A 19,567-nucleotide genomic window follows, 5' to 3' on the forward strand; every position below is an offset into this window, starting at 1 on the left:
CCCACCCTCCATAGCAACAGGCCCTGCCCTTGGTGATGGCTCCAGGGGCATTGCCAGCGTCCCTTTGGACACACCCCCTTAGTGACAGGCCCCACCCCCCGGCAACGGCCCGTGGGGCGGTGCCGGCTCTCTCCCCTTAGCGACAGGCCCCGCCCCCCGGCAACAGCCCGAGCCTGTGTTTGCTCCGCTCGGGGGGCTCGGTTTGGGTGTTTTCTCTCCCCCCTCCCTCCCGTGCCGGGAACTCCAGGCGGCTCTCGTACGGCTCCCGGGGCCTTCACCCCCCGGGGGGCTCGGCCCGCCCCTTTCGCGGGGCGCTGTGGGAAGGGCGGGGGCGGGGCCCGGGGGTCGAAGAGCCCCGGCTCTGGCCCTGGGCTTCTCTGGCGTCGGTTCTCCCGTGTTCCCTCGGGCGGTCGCAGCTTTGGGGCTGTCTCAGCCCCCCGGGCAGGTGTGCTCTGGCGTTTAGAGAAGCGGAGGCGTTGCCTGAGGTAAGGATTCCAGAGCTTGGCACTCTTTGGCAGCATCTGTACTAGAAAGGTCCCTTGTGGCCTGCTTTGCTTTTTTTCTCCCAGGATGCTGTTTTGGGCGCTGAGGGGGCGGTGAGACGGGTTAGTGGTATGGTGTTCTGTTTGGGGTTTGGTTTTTGCTTTGCTGTTTTTTTTCCCCTCGTGAGATCATTTTATTGTGCTGCTGCAATTCCTGTCTTTACTGAACCCGGAACCTTGGGGGTTTTCACTAGTTGTGCCGTTCACTGTTTCAGGTGTTGCCTTGGCCTCTCAACAGCCGTGGCACAACCTGCAGCGATGCTGCCTCTCCAGGCCCCCGCAGGCCCCGCTTTCTTGTCCAGCCAGGCGGGAAAGCGTGGTTGTTGCAGAAACAGCTACGCCCTGCGACTCCTCCTCAGGTTGTTGGCTCGGCCCCAACAGCGTACAGGCTGCTGAGGTCACCGCCTCCGCGCGGGACGCAGGCGGCCCGGAGAGCTTTACCCCGCGCCATTTCCATCCCCTCTGGGCAGCAGCGGAGCTGCCGCCGCTTCAGGCGGCCGCTTTCTCGAGGGCGAGGAGCTGGGATGACAACGGGCCGCTGCAGACTCTGGTCAGGGTAAGAGGCTGTTCCCTGGGGAGCCGGCGCAGGGGGAGCGGAGGTACGCACGGGCACTTGTCGGTGCCCCTGGCCGGTAAAGGGAAGGTTAAATTGTTAGAGTGCAAATAAATACATATTATTTAGGGAGGAGTCGTGACTAAATTTAATCACACCTATTACTGAACAAACCAGGCAGTCATTATTCCTAATCTGTAGTTAAAAAAAATAAAGGCAGTCCTTTTTTATGCCATAAATAGAGTTGCGAGTCATTAATAGCTCAATCTAAATACAGCCGTTACTAAATCAACTGCAGGCATTAATGACTCCTGATCAGAAACAAAATAAGGAAATTTTCGAATCTAGAATGAAAATCGACCCGGAAAGCTAAATTGGGAGCGGGTAGTACTGAAATTGTAACAGGGCTGTTAGAAAGTTCAGAGGCAGCGACAGCTCCTGCTTCCAACCCAAGCAGTAAACGAAGCTTTAGGTTCTTAAATGAAGAGAAATAAAGGTGAGCTGTTAAACAGTGGCTGGGGTCAAGCGTAGCTATTAAGAAAATTTGCAGGTACGGGTGATTCCTGAGCAGAACTAACAATTCCAGAAGATTTAGATTTAAAAACTACAGAGCTAATGGAGTGCCACAACCGCCCGGATGTAACTGCAGCCGCTTTGGGGGAATGCCCCAGCCCCCCCAGCCACCGCTATTAATTACTGCCAAGGAGAGCGAAAGTGAAAGTAGAAGCAGTGCAGGTAAAGTGTGAGCAGTACGCTTTTTCCTAAGTCATCTCTTCGTGTCAGGAGAGGAAAGAAAATGGAAAGAAGATGTTTGCAGGGGGTCTGTGCTGGGTTACCTGCGCGTCTCTTCCGTGCGTCCTTGAGGAGACATTTAGCTCCTGTTGGGCGCTCGCAGGTGGAGACAGGGCGAGCTGGAGGCAGGATCGGTGCCGGCACTGATAAAGGGATGGGCAACGAGCGGAGAGAAGAGGGGGCAAGGGCTGAAAAAGGGTCACCGGTTCTGCAGGGAAGGCAGCGGGATGTGACTCGGCAACCGCTCTGACGAGCGCAGGGTCATTCGCTGCGATGAAGTCAGGGTCTGCGGCTGGCCCGGAGAGGCAGCAGAAATCCCAAACTCTTTGCAGGGGTACCGGCCAGATTAGGGCAACACCTGAACAGTAAAACCATTTAGGGGAAGCAGAGCTGGGCTGCACCGCGTGGCCAACCTCCCTCTTCTCCGTGAGTCCCAAAGGGGCAGCTCCAAGAATGTGCTGAGAATTCATCCCTTGCGCTAAAAATGAGACGCAAGTAGCACCCACCCGTGAATTTTATTTTCTCTCTCGCTCTGCGGCTCCTGCCTGCTTGTCTCTCCTCAGTGCTCACCTGCACCTGTGCTCGGATGGGGCAGCTGAGGGAAGGTGCTGCCATCTCCCCAGCCCCGGCGGACCGCCCCTCAGCTGTGTCCTCTGTCAGGGAGCGTCGTCATCTCTCCTGCCTCCCAGAGCGTGTCCTGTAGTGGCAGACGCGCGGGCTTTTCCCTGCACGCGCATACGGGAAGGGAAGGGAAGGGAAGGGAAGCACAGTGAGAGCTGGGCTTGTCAAAGAGTAATGGGGGTGGTGGGAAGCGTAGCTAGAACCGGAGAGCTACAGCGCAAAAGCGAAGCGGACGGGACACAAAAGTAAAATGGTGCACAGGAATGCTGAGGAGAGAACTCCCGCAGCACACAGGAAATCAGTGTCAGAATCTATTGTCTTCTGACGGCCAAATTAAAAATAATGGCACGCTTTGCAACGCTAAGCTCGCTCTAATCGTCTGAACTGTTTCTTTCCAACCCCCACCGCCCCCAGCACACCGCTCAGCCTCCTCAGCCTGAAATGCCTTGTTTTCCTTCTTTTTTTTTTTTTTATGACAGGGCAACTTCTGTTCCCGAGGTGGTGCCTACGGTACAGCTATCTCTTCGAAGACAGTTTGGTTTAGGTCAGAGAATGTTGAGCCTGGACTGAATCAGCCTCTGTTTCTATTTCTGGAAATCGTCGGTCCTGTGCATCAAGCCCGGAAAAAAGGAAATATGAACCAAAGGACGTGGGGCCTGCAGGGCTAGGAAATTATTTGAGAAGAGGTTCAGTGGGGAAATGACTCTTTGTCTGTGGGGCGTCCAGGCAAGCAACCCAGCTGCTAGAAAGCGGCGCTGTCCCCAGGATGGCCTCGGCGGTCCCGTTGGAGTCGGGGCAACAAGGACAAGGCAGGGTGAAGCATCTGGCCTGCCGTGTGGAACGTGACTGTACAAAGCACGTGTGATGCACTGCAAGTTTACTTGTTTAAACTGTGAGTTAAAGAAGGTGTGCGGTTGCTTTGTAAACAGCCGACGCTCTAAAGCTACACCCATCTAATTGCTAGCTGTATTAAATCTATCGTATTGCTGTTTCTGCATTAAAAAATAAAAAAGAAAAAAACCAACACACCTATGTAAGCACTTCTAAGTACAATGGAAAACCACTGTTTAACGCGTGGCATGTGTGGGTTGTTTTTTTGGGGTGGGAGGGTGGGGTGTATGACAAAAACCTGCGAGAGACACACGCACATACGCACATGTCATGTTTAGCGCTCACCTAAACCCAAAAAAGAAAATCCACTCTTTATTTTGCAGCATTAGCATTAGCTTCCAGCGCACAGCCTGAGCGCACACCTCTGCTCTCACCGTCTGCTCCCTCTTCAACCGTGTGTGGCTGTCATCAGCTTGCACAGGCTTTGCTCGTGCAAGTTTCCGCGACAGCTTACGAGAAGGCAGGGAAACCAACCCAGCAAGACGCGTAGTGCCTTCCTCTATGGGCTCCGTCCAGCCTTTGTTAAAATGAGCAGAAAAGAAATCTGCTGCTGCCTTTACCCTGACTGACTCTTACAGAGAGCATCTGACTTGACCCGCAGCAAAGCGATGCCCCAGGCAGCAGCACGTATTGGCGCGGACCGCGGTTTCACCCACCTGTTTTACTGCGCCGGTCCTTTCCCACGGCCGATGCCGCAGATGTGGCGCGCCCCACCCCCAAACCTCTTTACGAGGGTTCCCTGGGCTCTGCAAGTCGCCTGCTGGACGTGTTGCTGATTCAGGCACGGGCAAAGTCAGCTTCTTCGCTGGCCTCGGGCTAGGGCAGCCCCGTACTTGAGGGAAACTCAGAATATCTCCAGCGAGATCTCACCGGGAGGCTGGGACCTCGTCAGTAGGGGAGAAAGCCAAGCGACTGACACTGAAAGGGAGCTCTTTGCTAGGCTGTAGATCGTAAAGTTAACAAAGAAAACAAACCTGCCTTTTTAAAAATGCCCTCTTTTGAGTCTGCCACATTTGATACGGATTTTTTAAATTGCAGGGTATATCTCCTACAGGCCTCATGCAAAGGGAAGTGAGTACCTCTGGCTCTCAGGACAAGGGGGTCCCTCAGGAGCCCAGGGGCTCACGCCAGCCGGCATCTGGCACAGCACAGGGCAGGAGCTTTGGCAGTAGTACGTGAGCTGAGAATGAGAGTTAGGCAGCACTGCGCGCTTCTCCTGTGAGCCGCCGAGGCTCGTGCGCTGTACCTTCCACAAATAAAAGGCCAGAAGAGTCAGCATTTCTGCTAGTTCCAGCCTCATCCGTACCCTCGTCGGTGTAGCTGTAAGCAAGTGTCCCATAGCGACTGGGAGCGTGGCAGCTGGGCTTCCTGCGCTGCCTTAGGTTGTGCCCTTGGAGAGACCCTTCTCCGAGCCCCGTGAGCCCCGGGGTGGGTGGGCTGCGGTGCCGTTCAACGCTGAATAGGCACGAAGGCCTGTAAACAAAAGGTATTTATATCGCACCCATACCCGGCAGCCAACCGCCGCTTTATTTACGTATTCTGCACCTCCTGCCGACGCTTTTAAACTTAGCCGATATTGCCGCAGTTTTCACTGACGGGGCAGGGGGCTGCCACGCAGCAGGGGGAGTGTCTGGGTGTCTCCCACGGACACAGACGTCCTCAGCTGGGTAGGGACAGGGTGAGAGCTGGAACAACTCTGCTGACATGTAAGGGCCGTCCCAGGGCAAGGCTCCTCGGTCTGGGGGCTGAAAGGCGAGCCACGCTGGGTGGTTGGTGTGGGAGTTGTGGAGCAAGTAGGGGGAAAAAAAACCAACAAGAAAAAACCATCCAAATGTTTCACAGCAGGTAGAAAGCTAGGCAGAAAGCAAACTGAATGCTGTAAAGACAAAAGCCGAAAGCCAGCTATGGACTGTACAAAAAGAGTCAGTGCCACGGAAGGAGGTTATTTCTTCAACTGACCATAGGAGGCTTTTTGTGAGAAAACACACCACCTCTTCTTTCTGCTACAGCGCGGTGCTGCAGCAGTAATGGGCCAGAGCGTGCGAGCGCCTTTGGCAGGATCGGTAACGGCCGGGGCACGGCCGAACGGCCAGCCCACCTTCCGCACAAGGAAAACACCATTCCCCTGGAACGCCACGCAGACCCAGGACAGGTAAGGCGGAGGCCGAGCCCAGGCGCCCCCATTGCCAAGGACCACCTTGGCCTTGCAGCGTCTCACGCTTCGGGGTGTTTTGCAGGCCGTGGCTAAGCTCAGGCCCCCTGCTCGTGGCTGCCCCCGGTCGCCCGGCGCCGGTCGGGCCCCAGCCCCCAGCGCGGTGCGGCGCAGGGCAGTGACCCAGCAGGGCGGCCCCACGGGCCCCAGCCCCCCCCCCCCCCCGCCTGCGGCCAGGCCCCGCGGCCGCCGGCCCCTTCCTCCTCTGCCCGCTCCCGTCGCAGACGGCTCGGTATGTGTCACGAGCGGCAGCCCCGTTCAGCAGCTCTCGGAGGGCGCGCGGCTCTGCCCGGCCGTGACCGGGGCCCGCAGGGGTTTCCCGCTCGCCCCGAGAAGGCGCTGGCCCCGAGCCGGCGCGTCCCGCCCCGCCCGGCCCTCGGCGCCCTCGCGAGCTGAGCGCGGCCCGGCCAGCAGGGGGCGCTGGCGCTCACCGGCTGGGCGCGGTGGCGGGGCCGGTGGGGGCCGTTCCTTCCGGCCGCCCTTTAAGGGCCGCCCCGCGGGGCTCGGGCTTCCGGTGGCGCGTGCGCGGCGCGTCGGAGCGGGGGCGGGAGCGGTGCGTGTGGCGGCCGAAGGGCCGGTGCGTGTGGCGGCCGGGTCGCGAGGCGTCCCTGTGCGGTGCCGGGGCCCCTCTGCGGCCCGGCGTGGGAAGCCCGCGGCCGGCGGAGCCTGCTCGGAGCTGGGCGGGGAGCGCCGCGGCGGTCCGGCCGCCGGCAGCCATCCCCTGCGGTGGCCGGCAGCCCCTCGGGACGCCTGGAGGCCTGGCGGTGCCCGAGCCTCGCCTGCGGCAGCCGCCTGAGAGAGCAGCGCGGCCGTGTCCGGGGGCCGGAGAGCGCTGGTGGGTGAGTTCGGGCAGCGGGGGGCGGGTGTGTGTCTCCGGGCGGGGCCGGGGGGCTCCGTGCCCCGCAGAGGAGCCCCGGTCGGGCATCGTTCGCTTCCGAACAATGCAGGTCTGTCCCTGGTTATTTTCTGTGTACAGTGTTTCGGGCCACCTGAAAGCCTTTGGCCGGGTAGGTTTGGTGCGGGGCGATGGCAGGTGTGGACCCTGAAAGATCTCGGGTGGGGGGCGTGGGAGGTATTTCTTGCCTTAAAACTCTGAGCCCACCTCGTGTGTCATGTCGTGTTATCATGTCGTGAGTCTCGTGACTGTGGCAAATGGCTGAGTCGGGCGTTTTCTGATAACTAACTTCTGAACGTGTGCGTGTGTAGGCACGGGGAGATTTGTGCAGGGTGACGGAGCCCCTTGTGCTTCTGTGCTAATGTCTACCTGTTCTAGACCTCCAGTGTTGGAAAGCCTTTGTTTAGTGCCTAGTTGTGGCTGCGTAACTGCTGTTGCGCCTGCAGCTGTGCTCGCAGGGATGCTGGGTGGCTCCGCATCAAACCGGCCGCCGGGCGGCCGGGTTGTGCCGCAGAGCATGCCGGGAGCTGTAGTCCTTGCGGCTGCCGGGCGGCCGGGTTGTGGCGCAGAGCATGCCGGGAGCTGTATTCCTGGCGCAGTGGCTGCCGGCCCTGTCACGTGGTTCGCCGGGCATGGCGGGAGGCGCGGTCTTCCGGCGCTCGGGTGCCGGGCGGCCGTGGCGCGTACGGTACGCGAGGTGTATTTTTGGGGTTGGATTCGTGTTGATTACTGGGGGCTTGCGGGTGCGGCCGCTTCCCGAGAAGCGGTGAGTTCCCCGGGAGCTGACAGAAGGGAAGAGGGAAAGGAGGAGGACGATGACCTTTTCCCCGTGCCCAGGGCGCAGATGATGGCCGCCTCCCCGGCCCACCGGAGGTCCCGCTCAGCCTCCCCTGGCCCCCCTTGCCCCGTGCGCCTGCCCCCAGCTCCGGCACCTCCCCATAAGCGTGCTGCATAGCCTTAGGCCGCCCCCAGGCCCTGTCGTGAAGGCAGCAAGCCGTCCCTCAGGCGCACTGGATTCCCCCTTGGTGCAGGGGCCCTTAGCAGTAGCGTGGGGAGGGAGCGGTGTGTCCAGAAGCCCCTGCGGAAGGAGAGACTTTGGCCAGGGTCGATCGACGGTAATGACGGTCACTGTTTCTTCTTTCCCTCTCCCAGAGACCGTGCTGAGGACGTGGTTGTCTGTCCTTCCCCCGGGGATGCCGTTGCCTGTGGCCGTCTCAGGCTCGCGTGGCTTCTCTCTGCCCGTCCTCGCAGCGCAGGGCCGAAAAGGGATAGACAAAGCCCTTCCCGGCTGCGGACAGGAGCTGCCTCGGCTGAAGCTGGAGACGCCAACGAAAGGTAAAGAAGAAGAAACTGAAGGTGCTCTGGCTGCCAGCTGCCTTCCTGCCGCAGGCAAGAGAGAGCCTGTCCATGCAGGTGGGGGAGGAAGGATCCCCCTTCATAGCCCGCAGCGGGCCAGGCCACCAACGTGCACCGTAGGGTCTGTACGCGTAACCCGGAGTTGGGTACGGGCGTGTAGTGCACGAGCGAGCTAGGCTACGTGCCTAGGAAGCCTCATCTGGTAAGAGCTGTAAGACACCCACGTATTCTCTTCAGGTGGAGGACGGCCTAGAGTCTGGAGCTGCAGAAGAGGCAGGGAGGAGAGGAGGGGAAAGAAGCATCTGAACGGCTAAATTGTGCCAGCAGCGCTGAGAGCGAGAGTCGCGGTGAGTCCTGGGCCACTGGGGCCCCGTTGCCTCTCTTGTGCGTCCTGGGCCCTCCCTGTCTCTCCCCCGGCCCCCTCTCTTTCCTTACCTGCTGCAAAATTTACTTTTTTTTTTTGCGGCCCCCCCCCCCCCGCACCTTCTTTCTCCATCTCGCTCTGAGTGTCTCCCTGCCTCCCCGTCTTTTCAGTCCTCCCTCTCTCTGTCCTGTAGCCTGTGGCTCCTTTTTCTTTCTCCGCCTCTCTCTGCCTGGCTCTGGCTCCGTTTTTTTTTTTTTTTTATTCCTCCTGCTCTGTCCTGTAGCCTGTCGGTGTTTTGTTGTTCTCTGGCTCTCTTGATCTGACTCCCTGTGTTACCGAAAAACGCGTTAAAATCGGAAACGACTCCTCAACACCAATTTAGTATTAAAGAGCAGGCATTCTTTATTCGCGGCGCCGGATGCACGGGGGATCGCTCCTCCTGGCGTGCGTACCTCACGCACCTTTCCCGTACAATTTATAGATGAAAATTTCACATACTCATACATAGTCATTATTGTCTTGTCTAGTGATGGGTACAAACTTGCTCGTTCCCTATGTCAGTCACTGCGCAGGCTCGGTTGTCCTCCCAGTACAGTGCGGGGAACGGGGACGTACAGTGCGGGGAACGGGGACGTACCAGGATCTACTGGGTTGTACTGGGAGGGAACTGGGACGTACTGGGAGGCTCTACAATGTCCTGGGATGTCCTGGGATGTAGTGTGGAGGAACTAGGATGTACAGGCTTGTACTGGGTTGTACCGGGTGGAACTGGCAGGAATTTGGGATGTACCAGGATGTACTGGGATGTACTGGGAGGTAACTGTTGTGTACTGGGAGTGAACTGGGAGGGAACTGGGATGTACTGGGAGGGAACTGGGACGTACCGTGAGGACACTGGGATGTACTGGTATGTACTGGGAGGGAAGTGTTATATACTGAGGGGAACTGGGACGTACTGGGACGTGCTGGGAGGGAACTATGAAGTATTGGGATGTACTTAGAGGGAACTGGGATGTACTGGGAGGGAACTGGGAGTGAACTGGGAGGGAACTGTGAAGTACTGGGATGTACTTAGAGGGAACTGGGATGTACTGGGAGGGAACTGGGATGTACTGGGTGGAAAGTGTTGGGAATTGGGATTTACTGGGAGGGAACTGGGATGGAATGGGAGGGAACTGGGATGTAGTGGGACATACTGGGAGGGAACTGGGATGTACTGGGGTGTACTGGGAGGGAACTGTTATGTACCGAGGGGGAACTGGGATGTACTGGGAGTGAACTGTGAAGTACTGGGATGTACTTAGAGGGAAGTGGGAGGGAACTTGGATGTAGTGGGAGGGAACTGGGATTTACTTGGAGGAAAGTGGCATGTACTGGGATGTACTGGAATGGAACTGGGAGTGAACTGTGTGTGAACTGTGAGGGAACTGGGATGTACTGTGAGGGAACTGGGATGTACTGGGACGAACTGGGAGGGAACTGGGAGGGATCTGGGATGTACTGGGCTGCACTGGTAGGGAACTGGGATGTACTGGGAGGAAACTGGAATGTCCCAGTTGACACCCACTTCCCTCCCAGTGCCTCCCAGTATATCCCAGTTTCCTCCCAGTACATCCCAGTAAATCCCAGTTCGCTCCCAGTACATCCCAGTACATCGCAGTACATTCCAGTTCCGTTCCTGTACATCCCAATACATCCCCGTTCCATGCCAGTACATCCCAGTTCCCTACCAGTTCATCCCCGTACATCCCAATTCCCTCCCGGTTCACTACCACTTCTTTCCCAGTTCCGTCCCATTACATCCCAGTTCCGTCCCATTACATCCCAGTACATCCCAGGTCCCTCCCAGTACGTCCCAGTTCCCTCCCAGTACGTCCCAGTTCCCTCCCAGTACGTCCCAGTTCCCTCCCAGTACGTCCCAGTTCCCTCCCAGTACGTCCCAGGTCCCTCCCAGTACTGGGAGGGAACTGGGATGTACTGGGAGGCACTACAATGTGCGGGGATGCCCTGGGATGTACTGTGGAGGAACTAGGATGTACAGGCTTGTACTGGGTTGTACCGGGTGGAACTGGCAGGGATTTGGGATGTACCAGGATCTACTGGGATGTACTGGGAGGTAACTGTTATGTACTGGGAGTGAACTGGGAGGTAACTGGGACGTACTGGTAGGGAACTGGGATGTACTGTGAGGGAACTGGGACGTACTGTGAGGGAACTGGGACGTACTGTTATGTACTGGGAGGGAAGTGTTATGTACTGAGGGGAACTGGTGCGTACTGGGATGTACTGGGATGGAACTGTGAAGTACTGGGATGTACTGGGAGTGAACTGGGAGGGAACTGGTATGTAGTAGGATGTACTGGGTGGGAACTGGGATGTACCAGGATGTACTGGGATGTAGTGGGAGGGAACTGGTATGTACTGGGAGGGAACTGGTATGTACTGGGAGGGAACTGGGATGTAGTGGGAGGGAACTGGGAGGGAACTGGGATGTACTGGGAGGGAACTGGGATGTACTGGGACATACTGGCAGGGAACTGGGATGTACTGGGAGGGGATTGGGATGTACTGGGAGGGAACTTGGATGTATTGGGAGGGAAGTGTTATGTACCAAGGGGGAACTGGGACGTACTGGGATGTAGTGGGAGTGAACTGTGAAGTACTGGGATGTACTGTGAGGGAACTGGGATGTACTGGGAGGGAACTTTGAAGTACTGGGATGTACTTAGAGGAAACTGGGAGGCAACAGGCATGTACTGGGATGTACTGGAATGGAACTGGGAGTGAACTGTGTGTGAACTGGGAGGGAACTGGGATGTACTGTGAGGGAACTGGGATGTACTGGGATGTACTGGGAGGGACTGGGAGGGATCTGGGATGTACTGGGCTGCACTGGTAGGGAACTGGGATGTACTGGGAGGAAACTGGAATGTCCCAGTTGACACCCACTTCCCTCCCAGTTTCCTCCCAGTATATCCCAGTTTCCTCCCAGTACATCCCAGTAAATCCCAGTTCGCTCCCAGTACATGCCAATACATCGCCGTACATTCCAGTTCCGTTCCTGTACATCCCAATACATCCCCGTTCCATTCCAGTACATCCCAGTTTCCTACCAGTTCATCCCCGTACATCCCAATTCCCTCCCGGTTCACTACCACTTCTTTCCCAGTGCCTCCCAATACATCCCAGTTCCGTCCCATTACATCCCAGTACATCCCAGTTCCCTCCCAGTACATCCCAGTTCCCTCCCAGTACTGGGAGGGACCTGGGATGTACTGGGAGGCACTACAATGTGCGGGGATGCCCTGGGATGTACCGTGGAGGAACTAGGATGTACAGGCTTGTACTGGGTTGTACCGGGTGGAACTGGCAGGGATTTGGGATGTACCAGGATCTACTGGGATGTACTGGGAGGTAACTGTTGTGTACTGGGAGGGAACTGGGAGGGAACTGTGAAGTAGTGGGATGTACTTAGAGGGAACTGGGTTGTACTGGGAGGGAACTGGGATGGACTGGGTGGAAAGTGTTGGGAATTGGGATTTACTGGGAGGGAACTGGGATGGACTGGGAGGGAACTGGGATGTAGTGGGACATACTGGGAGGGAACTGGGATGTACTGGGATGTACTGGGAGGGAATTGTTATGTACCGAGGGGGTACTGGGATGTACTGGGAGTGAACTGTGAAGTACTGGGATGTACTTAGAGGGAAGTGGGAGGGAACTTGGATGTAGTGGGAGGGAACTGGGATTTACTTGGAGGAATGTGGCATGTACTGGGCTGTACTGGAATGGAACTGGGAGTGAACTGTGTGTGAACTGTGAGGGAACTGGGATGTACTGTGAGGGAACTGGGATGTACTGGGATGTACTGGGACAGACTGGGAGGGATCTGGGATGTACTGGGAGGGATCTGGGATGTACTGGGCTGCACTGGTAGGGAGCTGGGATGTACTGGGAGGAAACTGGAATGTCCCAGTTGACACCCACTTCCCTCCCAGTGCCTCCCAGTATATCCCAGTTTCCTCCCAGTACATCCCAGTAAATCCCAGTTTGCTCCCAGTACATCCCAGTACATCGCAGTACATTCCAGTTCCGTTCCTGTACATCCCAATACATCCCCGTTCCATGCCAGTACATCCCAGTTCCCTGCCAGTTCATCCCCGTACATCCCAATTCCCTCCCGGTTCACTACCACTTCTTTCCCAGTGCCTCCCAATACATCCCAGTTCCGTCCCATTACATCCCAGTACATCCCAGTTCCCTCCCAGTACATCCCAGGTCCCTCCCAGTACTGGGAGGGAACTGGGATGTACTGGGAGGCACTACAATGTGCGGGGATGCCCTGGGATGTACTGTGGAGGAACTAGGATGTACAGGCTTGTACTGGGTTGTACCGGGTGGAACTGGCAGGGATTTGGGATGTACCAGGATCTACTGGGATGTACTGGGAGGTAACTGTTATGTACTGGGAAGGAACTGGGAGGGAACTGGGATGTACTGGGAGGGAACTGGGATGTACTGGGAGGGAACTGGGACGTACTGTGAGGACACTGGGATGTACTGTTATGTACTGGGAGGGAAGTGTTATGTACTGAGGGGAACTGGGACGTACTGGGATGTACTGGGAGGGAACTGTGAAGTACTGGGATGTACTGGGAGTGAACTGGGAGGGAACTGGTATGTAGTAGGATGTACTGGGTGGGAACTGGGATGTACTGGGATGGAACTGGGATGTACTGGGAGGGAACTGGTATGTACTGGGAGGGAACTGGGATGTAGTGGGAGGGAACTGGGAGGGAACTGGGATTTACTGGGAGGGAACTGGGATTTACTGGGAGGGAACTGGGATGTACTGGGACATACTGGCAGGGAACTGGGACGTACTGGGAGGGGATTGGGACGGACTGGGAGGGAACTGTTATGTACTGGGAGGGAACTGGGACGTACTGTGAGGACACTGGGATGTACTGGTATGTACTGGGAGGGAAGTGTTATGTACTGAGGGGAACTGGGACGTACTGGGATGTGCTGGGAGGGAACTGTGAAGTCCTGGGATGTACTTAGCAGCAACTGGGAGGGAACTGGGATGTAGTGTGATGTACTGGGAGGGAACTGGCATGTACTGGGATGTACTGGAATGGAACTAGGAGTGAACTGTGTGTGAACTGGGAGTGAACTGTGTGTGAACTGTGAGGGAACTGGGATGTACTGGGAGGGAAATGGGAGAGAACCGAGATGTACTGGAGGGAACTGGGATGTAGTGGGATATACTGGAGGGAGCTGGAATGGACTAAGAGGGAACTGGGACGTACTGGGAGGGAACTAGGACGCACTGGTAGGGAACTGGGACGGAACTGGGATGTACTGGGACGTACTGGGAGGGAACTGGGACGTACTGGGAGGTAACTGTTGTGTACTGGGAGTGAACTGGCAGGGAACTGGTATGTAGTAGGATGTACTGGGAGGGAACTGGGATGTACTGGGACGGACTGGGAGGGAACTGGGACGGACTGGGAGGGAACTGGGACGGACTGGGATGCACTGGTAGGGAACTGGGATGTACTGGGAGGAAACTGGAATGTCCCAGTTGACACCCACTTCCCTCCCAGTTTCCTCCCAGTATATCCCAGTTTCCTCCCAGTACATCCCAGTAAATCCCAGTTCGCTCCCAGTACATCGCAGTACATTCCAGTTCCGTTCCTGTACATCCCAATACATCCCAGTTCCATGCCAGTACATCCCAGTTCCCTGCCAGTTCATCCCCGTACATCCCAATTCCCTCCCGGTTCACTACCACTTCTTTCCCAGTGCCTCCCAATACATCCCAGTTCCGTCCCATTACATCCCAGTACATCCCAGTTCCCTCCCAGTACATCCCAGGTCCCTCCCAGTACTGGGAGGGAACTGGGATGTACTGGGAGGCACTACAATGTGCGGGGATGCCCTGGGATGTACTGTGGAGGAACTAGGATGTACAGGCTTGTACTGGGTTGTACCGGGTGGAACTGGCAGGGATTTGGGATGTACCAGGATGTACTGGGATGTACTGGGATGTACTGGGAGGTAACTGTTATGTACTGGGAAGGAACTGGTAGGGAACTGGGATGTACTGGGATGGAACTGGGATGTACTGGGAGTGAACTGGTATGTAGTAGGATGTACTGGGTGGGAACTGGGATGTACCAGGATGTACTGGGATGTACTGGAGGGAACTGGTACGTACTGGGAGGGAACTGGGATGTAGTGGGAGGGAACTGGGATGTACTGGGACATACTGGGAGGGAACTGGGATGTACTGGGAGGGGATTGGGACGGACTGGGAGGGAACTGGGATGTACTGGGAGGGAACTGGGAGGGAAGTGTTATGTACTGAGGGGAACTGGGACGTACTGGGATGTGCTGGGAGGGAACTGTGAAGTACTGGGGTGTACTTAGCAGGAGCTGGGAGGGAACTGGGATGTAGTGTGATGTACTGGGAGGGAACTGGCATGTACTGGGATGTACTGGAATGGAACTGGGAGTGAACTGTGTGTGAACTGTGAGGGAACTGGGATGTACTGGGAGGGAACTGGCATGTACTGGGATGTACTGGAATGGAACTGGGAGTGAACTGTGTGTGAACTGTGAGGGAACTGAGATGTACTGGAGGGAACTGGTATGTATTGGGATATACTGGAGGGAACTGGAATGGACTAAGAGGGAACTGGGACGTACTGGGAGGGAACTGGGACGTACTGGGAGGGAACTGGGACGTACTGGGAGGGAACTAGGACGCACTGGTAGGGAACTGGGACGGAACTGGGATGTACTGGGACGTACTGGGAGGGAACTGGGACGTACTGGGAGGTAACTGTTGTGTGCTGGGAGTGAACTGGGAGGGAACTGGTATGTAGTAGGATGTACTGGGAGGGAACTGGGATGTACTGGGACGGAGTGGGAGGGAACTGAGATGTACTGGGATGGAACTTTGAAGTACTGGGATGTACTTAGAGGAAACTGGGAGGCAACTGGCATGTACTGGGATGTACTGGAATGGAACTGGGAGTGAACTGTGTGTGAACTGTGAGGGAACTGGGACGGACTGGGAGGGAACTGGGACGGACTGGGAGGGAACTGGGACGGACTGGGAGGGAAATGGGATGTACTGGGCTGCACTGGTAGGGAACTGGGATGTACTGGGAGCAAACTGGAATGTCCCAGTTGACACCCACTTCCCTCCCAGTGCCTCCCAGTATATTCCAGTTTCCATCCAGTATATCCCAGTTTCCTCCCAGTACATCCCAGTAAATTCCAATTTGCTCCCAGTACATCCCAGTACATCGCAGTACATTCCAGTTCCGTTCCTGTACATCCCAATACATCCCCGTTCCATGCCAGTACATCCCAGTTTCCTACCAGTTCATCCCCGTACATCCCAATTCCCTCCCGGTTCGCTACCACTTCTTTCCCAGTGCCTCCCATTACATCCCAGTACATCCCAGTTCCCTCCCAGTACATCCCAGGTCCCTCCCAGTACATCCCAGTTCCCTCCCAGTACATCCCAGGTCCCTCCCAGTACTGGGAGGGACCTGGGATGTACTGGGAGGCACTACAATGTGCGGGGATGCCCTGGGATGTACCGTGGAGGAACTAGGATGTACAGGCTTGTACTGGGTTGTACCGGGTGGAACTGGCAGGGATTTGGGATGTACCAGGATCTACTGGGATGTACTGGGATGTACTGGGAGGTAACTGTTATGTACTGGGAAGGAACAGGGAGGGAACTGGGATGTACTGGTAGGGAACTGGGATGTACTGTGAGGGAACTGGGACGTACTGTTATGTACTGGGAGGGAAGTGTTATGTACTGAGGGGAACTGGGACGTACTGGGATGTGCTGGGAGGGAACTGTGAAGTACTGGGATGTACTGGGAGGGAACTGTGAAGTACTGGGATGTACTGGGATGGAACTGGGATGGAAATGGGATGGAACTGGGAGGGAACTGGTATGTAGTAGGATGTACTGGGTGGGAACTGGGATGTACCAGGATGTACTGGGATGTACTGGGAGGGAACTGGGATGTACTGGGAGGGAACTGGGATGTACTGGGATGTACTGTGAGGGAACTGGGATGTACTGTGAGGGAACTGGGATGTACTGGGACTGACTGGGAAGGAACTGGGACGGACTGGGAGGGATCTGGGATGTACTGGGCTGCACTGGTAGGGAACTGGGATGTACTGGGCGTCGCTGGGAGGGAGCTGGGATGTACTGGGATCCATACTGTGTGGCATGTTGGTCATTACTGGGACGCACTGGTCTACACGCGCGGGCTGATATCTGACCCCTCTGGCCCCACCCACCTTTGCGACAGGCCCCGCCCCCTGGCGAGGGCCTGGTGGGGTGGGGCCGTGCTCGTGTGCTCCCCAGCATCCCCAGTTAGCAACAGGTCCCACCCCCTGGTGACAGCCTGGGGGTGTTGCTGGTGCTGCCTGGCCCCACCCTCCATAGCAACAGGCCCTGCCCTTGGTGATGGCTCCAGGGGCATTGCCAGCGTCCCTTTGGACACACCCCCTTAGTGACAGGCCCCACCCCCCGGCAACGGCCCGTGGGGCGGTGCCGGCTCTCTCCCCTTAGCGACAGGCCCCGCCCCCCGGCAACAGCCCGAGCCTGTGTTTGCTCCGCTCGGGGGGCTCGGTTTGGGTGTTTTCTCTCCCCCCTCCCTCCCGTGCCGGGAACTCCAGGCGGCTCTCGTACGGCTCCCGGGGCCTTCACCCCCCGGGGGGCTCGGCCCGCCCCTTTCGCGGGGCGCTGTGGGAAGGGCGGGGGCGGGGCCCGGGGGTCGAAGAGCCCCGGCTCTGGCCCTGGGCTTCTCTGGCGTCGGTGCTCCCGTGTTCCCTCGGGCGGTCGCAGCTTTGGGGCTGTCTCAGCCCCCCGGGCAGGTGTGCTCTGGCGTTTAGAGAAGCGGAGGCGTTGCCTGAGGTAAGGATTCCAGAGCTTGGCACTCTTTGGCAGCATCTGTACTAGAAAGGTCCCTTGTGGCCTGCTTTGCTTTTTTTCTCCCAGGATGCTGTTTTGGGCGCTGAGGGGGCGGTGAGACGGGTTAGTGGTATGGTGTTCTGTTTGGGGTTTGGTTTTTGCTTTGCTGTTTTTTTTCCCCTCGTGAGATCATTTTATTGTGCTGCTGCAATTCCTGTCTTTACTGAACCCGGAACCTTGGGGGTTTTCACTAGTTGTGCCGTTCACTGTTTCAGGTGTTGCCTTGGCCTCTCAACAGCCGTGGCACAACCTGCAGCGATGCTGCCTCTCCAGGCCCCCGCAGGCCCCGCTTTCTTGTCCAGCCAGGCGGGAAAGCGTGGTTGTTGCAGAAACAGCTACGCCCTGCGACTCCTCCTCAGGTTGTTGGCTCGGCCCCAACAGCGTACAGGCTGCTGAGGTCACCGCCTCCGCGCGGGACGCAGGCGGCCCGGAGAGCTTTACCCCGCGCCATTTCCATCCCCTCTGGGCAGCAGCGGAGCTGCCGCCGCTTCAGGCGGCCGCTTTCTCGAGGGCGAGGAGCTGGGATGACAACGGGCCGCTGCAGACTCTGGTCAGGGTAAGAGGCTGTTCCCTGGGGAGCCGGCGCAGGGGGAGCGGAGGTACGCACGGGCACTTGTCGGTGCCCCTGGCCGGTAAAGGGAAGGTTAAATTGTTAGAGTGCAAATAAATACATATTATTTAGGGAGGAGTCGTGACTAAATTTAATCACACCTATTACTGAACAAACCAGGCAGTCATTATTCCTAATCTGTAGTTAAAAAAAATAAAGGCAGTCCTTTTTTATGCCATAAATAGAGTTGCGAGTCATTAATAGCTCAATCTAAATACAGCCGTTACTAAATCAACTGCAGGCATTAATGACTCCTGATCAGAAACAAAATAAGGAAATTTTCGAATCTAGAATGAAAATCGACCCGGAAAGCTAAATTGGGAGCGGGTAGTACTGAAATTGTAACAGGGCTGTTAGAAAGTTCAGAGGCAGCGACAGCTCCTGCTTCCAACCCAAGCAGTAAACGAAGCTTTAGGTTCTTAAATGAAGAGAAATAAAGGTGAGCTGTTAAACAGTGGCTGGGGTCAAGCGTAGCTATTAAGAAAATTTGCAGGTACGGGTGATTCCTGAGCAGAACTAACAATTCCAGAAGATTTAGATTTAAAAACTACAGAGCTAATGGAGTGCCACAACCGCCCGGATGTAACTGCAGCCGCTTTGGGGGAATGCCCCAGCCCCCCCAGCCACCGCTATTAATTACTGCCAAGGAGAGCGAAAGTGAAAGTAGAAGCAGTGCAGGTGAAGTGTGAGCAGTACGCTTTTTCCTAAGTCATCTCTTCGTGTCAGGAGAGGAAAGAAAATGGAAAGAAGATGTTTGCAGGGGGTCTGTGCTGGGTTACCTGCGCGTCTCTTCCGTGCGTCCTTGAGGAGACATTTAGCTCCTGTTGGGCGCTCGCAGGTGGAGACAGGGCGAGCTGGAGGCAGGATCGGTGCCGGCACTGATAAAGGGATGGGCAACGAGCGGAGAGAAGAGGGGGCAAGGGCTGAAAAAGGGTCACCGGTTCTGCAGGGAAGGCAGCGGGATGTGACTCGGCAACCGCTCTGACGAGCGCAGGGTCATTCGCTGCGATGAAGTCAGGGTCTGCGGCTGGCCCGGAGAGGCAGCAGAAATCCCAAACTCTTTGCAGGGGTACCGGCCAGATTAGGGCAACACCTGAACAGTAAAACCATTTAGGGGAAGCAGAGCTGGGCTGCACCGCGTGGCCAACCTCCCTCTTCTCCGTGAGTCCCAAAGGGGCAGCTCCAAGAATGTGCTGAGAATTCATCCCTTGCGCTAAAAATGAGACGCAAGTAGCACCCACCCGTGAATTTTATTTTCTCTCTCGCTCTGCGGCTCCTGCCTGCTTGTCTCTCCTCAGTGCTCACCTGCACCTGTGCTCGGATGGGGCAGCTGAGGGAAGGTGCTGCCATCTCCCCAGCCCCGGCGGACCGCCCCTCAGCTGTGTCCTCTGTCAGGGAGCGTCGTCATCTCTCCTGCCTCCCAGAGCGTGTCCTGTAGTGGCAGACGCGCGGGCTTTTCCCTGCACGCGCATACGGGAAGGGAAGGGAAGGGAAGGGAAGCACAGTGAGAGCTGGGCTTGTCAAAGAGTAATGGGGGTGGTGGGAAGCGTAGCTAGAACCGGAGAGCTACAGCGCAAAAGCGAAGCGGACGGGACACAAAAGTAAAATGGTGCACAGGAATGCTGAGGAGAGAACTCCCGCAGCACACAGGAAATCAGTGTCAGAATCTATTGTCTTCTGATGGCCAAATTAAAAATAATGGCACGCTTTGC

The 19,567-nt window shown here is 56.8% G+C and overlaps 2 long non-coding RNA genes across 2 annotated transcripts; both read left to right on the plus strand.

The window, feature by feature from the left end:
* Positions 1-395: 395 nt before the first annotated feature.
* LOC142050981 (uncharacterized) lies at positions 396-3,583 on the plus strand. Its single transcript, XR_012658243.1, has 3 exons — positions 396-485; positions 758-1,098; positions 2,267-3,583. It is a non-coding gene; the product is annotated as an uncharacterized LOC142050981 (long non-coding RNA).
* A 13,305-nt stretch (positions 3,584-16,888) lies between these two features.
* LOC142050982 (uncharacterized) lies at positions 16,889-19,074 on the plus strand. The gene is made up of 3 exons (XR_012658244.1): positions 16,889-17,188; positions 17,461-17,801; positions 18,970-19,074. It is a non-coding gene; the product is annotated as an uncharacterized LOC142050982 (long non-coding RNA).
* Positions 19,075-19,567: the final 493 nt, after the last annotated feature.

Source organism: Phalacrocorax aristotelis, unplaced genomic scaffold (genome assembly GCF_949628215.1).
Source record: "Phalacrocorax aristotelis unplaced genomic scaffold, bGulAri2.1 scaffold_98, whole genome shotgun sequence".
NCBI lineage: Eukaryota > Metazoa > Chordata > Aves > Suliformes > Phalacrocoracidae > Phalacrocorax > Phalacrocorax aristotelis.